The sequence below is a fragment of the Plutella xylostella genome, chromosome 29, assembly GCF_932276165.1.
Source record: "Plutella xylostella chromosome 29, ilPluXylo3.1, whole genome shotgun sequence".
Classification (NCBI taxonomy): domain Eukaryota; kingdom Metazoa; phylum Arthropoda; class Insecta; order Lepidoptera; family Plutellidae; genus Plutella; species Plutella xylostella.
In genome coordinates, this window is record NC_064009.1 from 11,307,501 (window position 1) to 11,312,500 (window position 5,000).

At 42.3% G+C, this 5,000-nt stretch overlaps 2 non-coding genes across 2 annotated transcripts in view; both read left to right on the top strand.

Annotated features, from left to right (window-relative positions):
* Positions 1-2,583: 2,583 nt before the first annotated feature.
* LOC119694468 lies at positions 2,584-4,486 on the top strand. Its single transcript, XR_007268068.1, has one exon. It is a non-coding gene; the product is annotated as a small subunit ribosomal RNA (ribosomal RNA).
* Positions 4,487-4,917: 431 nt separating this feature from the next.
* The window catches only part of LOC119694456, a 157-nt gene continuing 74 nt past the window's right edge, over positions 4,918-5,000 (top strand). The window contains exon 1 of the ribosomal RNA XR_005254882.1: positions 4,918-5,000. This exon is cut by the window's right edge and continues 74 nt beyond it. This is a non-coding gene — a ribosomal RNA (5.8S ribosomal RNA).

Here is a 5,000-nt window from a genome sequence, read left to right on the forward strand (position 1 = left end):
CCTATAGTCCCATAAATAAAGTAGTTATACAATAATAAGCTTAATATCGAAAAGTAAGTATTTAAGTAAGTTAGGCTTTAATTAGTTACATTCGGCATCGTATTAATATTAGTGGAAACAAGTTTTTTGTACTTAGATAAAGAGACGGCAAAAATATCTACATCAGATAACACATCGTTATAAAAATATGTCATAGGTAGTATGTTTATTATAATAATAATGCACTATTGTATAGCCACACTTATACTGAAACGGTTATACGTGATTACCTACATACTTATGCGGATTGAAAAGTGTGTGATTACGCGTATCAATAGCGACGCGCATTAAACGTGATTACGCGTATTGAAACGTATAAATGCACATTTTCGCGTATCGAATCGCGTTTCTTTTATACAACATAATTTTATTTTCCTACATCATGATACACACTCATTGATATAATATGTCATAATATGTTTATTATAATAATGCACTATTGTATAGCCACACTTATACTGAAACGGTTATACGTGATTACCTACATACTTATGCGGATTGAAAAGTGTGTGATTACGCGTATCAATAGCGACGCGAATTAAACGTGATTACGCGTATTGAAACGTATAAATGCACACTTTCGCGTATCGAATCGCGTTTCTTTTATACAACAGAATTTTATTTTCCTACATCATGATACACACTCATTGATATAATATGTCATAATATGTTTATTATAATAATGCACTATTGTATAGCCACACTTATACTGAAACGGTTATACGTGATTACCTACATACTTATGCGGATTGAAAAGTGTGTGATTACGCGTATCAATAGCGACGCGCATTAAACGTGATTACGCGTATTGAAACGTATAAATGCACATTTTCGCGTATCGAATCGCGTTTCTTTAATACAACATAATTTTATTTCCCTACATCATGATACACACTCATTGATATAATATATGTCATAGTATGTTTATTATAATAATGCACTATTGTATAGCCACACTTATACTGAAACGGTAATACGTGATTACCTACATACTTATGCGGATTGATAAGTGTGTGATTACGCGTATCAAACGCGACGCGCATTAAACGTGATTACGCGTATTGAAACGTATAAATGCACATTTACGCGTATCGAATCGCGTTTCTTTAATACAACATAATTTTATTTCCCTTCATCATGATACACACTCATTGATGTATGTAATAGTGTGTTTATTATAATAATCCACTATATAGCCACACTTATACTGAAACGGTTATACGTGATTACCTACATACTTATGCGGATTGAAAAGTGTGTGATTACGCGTATCGAAGATTTGCCGTACAATAACTTTTTAAATAAAGAACATAGGCTACTTTTTATCCCGGAATTCCCACGGGAAAACTTTTTAAGGCGAAGCGAAGCTCGCGGCAACAGCTAGTACAATATATTTGAATGTAAATATAGACGCGCATTAAACGTGATTACGCGTATTGAAACGTATAAATGCACATTTACGCGCATCATGATATACCTACAGTCATTATGCAATAACATTGAAATCATGTCATAGTATGTTATGTAAAATCGGTGAGCATTTCATTTGGAATGTTGTCAATTCACTATAGCCACTGAACGTGATGTATTACTTATACTGAAAATGTTAAACGTGATTACGTGTAACGATTAAACGTGATTACGCGTATTGATAAGTTTTTTTTCAGGCTTCTGAAAAAAAAAAAACCTGATTTTATTTATCTATTCATGATACACATTAATATTATGCAATAACATTGATATGTAAAATCTTTATACTCCACTATCAGAACTGATACTACACTTGTGTAGCAGAGAGCGGAGCGCGCGACGTGCGAGTTGAAATTCAAATGTTGTGCGCTTCTGTAATCTGTGTGTGGTGTTTTTCGATGTTGTTATGTCGAGGCGCGCGTAAGTTTTTACAACTTCATACTGTGTCTCGTATCGTAAAGAGCGTCGTTGAAGCGCAAATATAATATAACTCTTTTGGGTTGTGTTGTGTGCGTTTTCTGATGTCTCTTTTGTGCGAGTGCTGTGTGTTTGGTGTTAGAAATTTTGCGCTCGATCTGCGATCATATACAAAACGAAAACACCACAATATTATGTTACACGTTCAGTGCGCAATGACTCTCTGTATTGAGAGGATACTAATATACGCGCAGTATGAAAACAAAACACCCGACAAAATGTTTGGGGCTCTCAAGAAAGAGTGTGTCCAAGGTCTCTATCGCTCCGGGCGAAATCGATCATGTTCACGAGTATTGTCAACAGATATTAATATTTGAAGACTTGTCTCGGTCGAACGTTCATTATAAGGGCGTCTTTGTACGTCACAATGGCTGCGTGTATGTCGGCTGACAGTGCGGTATTAGTTTATCGCGTCATGCTGGACACGTATGTCTCAGAAACTCAACGCTGTGATGTTGTGATACGATGATTGCCAGCGGCGTCGTAGTGGGTCTCGACCCCTTGCGACGCTCGCGGGGCGCACGCACGCTCACACTGTCAACTCATTGGGAGAGTGTGTGTCGCCGCAAACGCATTTATTTGTGTTTACGCGACAGCTCCCTGGTTGATCCTGCCAGTAGTTATATGCTTGTCTCAAAGATTAAGCCATGCATGTCTCAGTGCAAGCCGTATTAAGGCGATACCGCGAATGGCTCAATATATCAGTTTTGGTTCCTTAGATCTTACTCAGTTACTTGGATAACTGTGGTAATTCTAGAGCTAATACATGCAATCAGAACTCTGACCAGTGATGGAATGAGTGCTTTTATTAGATCAAAACCAATCGACGGAGGGCCTCGCGTCCGAAGTCGTTCATTTTGATGAATCTGGATAACTTTTGCCGATCGCATGGTCCAGTACCGGCGACGCATCTTTCAAATGTCTGCCTTATCAACTTTCGATGGTAGTTTCTGCGACTACCATGGTTGTCACGGGTAACGGGGAATCAGGGTTCGATTCCGGAGAGGGAGCCTGAGAAACGGCTACCACATCCAAGGAAGGCAGCAGGCGCGCAAATTACCCACTCCCGGCACGGGGAGGTAGTGACGAAAAATAACGATACGGGACTCTTACGAGGCCTCGTAATCGGAATGAGTACACTTTAAATATTTTAACGAGGAACAATTGGAGGGCAAGTCTGGTGCCAGCAGCCGCGGTAATTCCAGCTCCAATAGCGTATACTAAAATTGTTGCGGTTAAAAAGCTCGTAGTTGCATTTGTGCGCCGCGCTGTCGGTGCACCGCATCCGCGGTGATACTGACACGTTTGCGGAGCATATCGTCGGTGAGCCGCCGGTCAAACGGCGGTTCAATATCAAAATCCTATCGCGGTGCTCTTCAGTGAGTGTCGAGATGGGCCGACAATTTTACTTTGAACAAATTAGAGTGCTCAAAGCGGGCTCAAAATGCTGCTTGAATATTTCGTGCATGGAATAATAGAATATGATCTCGGTTCTATTTTGTTGGTTTTCAGAACTCCGAGGTAATGATTAATAGGGATAACTGGGGGCATTCGTATTGCGACGTTAGAGGTGAAATTCTTGGATCGTCGCAAGACGAACATCAGCGAAAGCATTTGCCAAAGGTGTTTTCATCAATCAAGAACGAAAGTTAGAGGTTCGAAGGCGATTAGATACCGCCCTAGTTCTAACCGTAAATATGTCATCTAGCGATCCGCCGACGTTACTACAATGGCTCGGCGGGCAGCTTCCGGGAAACCAAAGATTTTGGACTCCGGGGGGAGTATGGTTGCAAAGCTGAAACTTAAAGGAATTGACGGAAGGGCACCACCAGGAGTGGAGCCTGCGGCTTAATTTGACTCAACACGGGAAATCTCACCAGGCCCGGACACCGGAAGGATTGACAGATTAACAGCTCTTTCTTGATTCGGTGGGTGGTGGTGCATGGCCGTTCTTAGTTGGTGGAGCGATTTGTCTGGTTAATTCCGGTAACGAACGAGACTCTAGCCTGCTAAATAGGCGTCGTCATTTAGGTGTGCGTGGCTTCGGTCGCGCAACTCACTGGCGACGTATTAAAATTCTTCTTAGAGGGACCGGCGGCTTCGAGCCGCACGAGATTGAGCAATAACAGGTCTGTGATGCCCTTAGATGTCCTGGGCCGCACGCGCGCTACACTGAAGGAATCAGCATGTTCTCCCTGGCCTAGAGGCCCGGGCAACCCGCTGAAACTCCTTCGTGCTGGGGATTGGGGTTTGCAATTATCCCCCATAAACGAGGAATTCCTAGTAAGCGCGAGTCATAAGCTCGCGTTGATTACGTCCCTGCCCTTTGTACACACCGCCCGTCGCTACTACCGATTGAATGATTTAGTGAGGTCTTCGGACCGACACGCGATGGCTTCACGGCCGTCGGCGTTGTTGGGAAGTTGACCAAACTTGATCATTTAGAGGAAGTAAAAGTCGTAACAAGGTTTCCGTAGGGGAACCTGCGGAAGGATCATTAACGTATATATTGTCTCTCTCTAGTAGATGACGACAACATATTATACATTAATAAGACATCCAAAAATTTCTTGCGCGCGCGCACTGAATGCCGCACTGTACATGTACATGTGCGTTGCGTTTTGTTGTGCGCGTTCGAGAACGTCGCGCCGTATCCACGTCAGCGTTGACAGGGTTGAAATCCGCACCCTCGAGCTGTCCGATTGGCGCGCGACGTAAAATAAAAACCACAAAATGCGGTGGATGAGTGACGCGCGCGCGAACGCTATGTCGACGACGCACAATGTACGTACACGTATACAACTCTGTTTGTATCATCGTTTTGTGTGTTATCGCTTGTGTGTGAGTGCGCGTGTCCGTATCATTCGATATATATAAATTTATTTTTATATTTACCTTTGTCAAAAAAATAACGAATAATGCCAAAATCATTACCCTGGACGGTGGATCACTTGGCTCGCGGGTCGATGAAGAACGCAGTTAACTGCGCGTCATAGTGTGAACTGCAGGACACA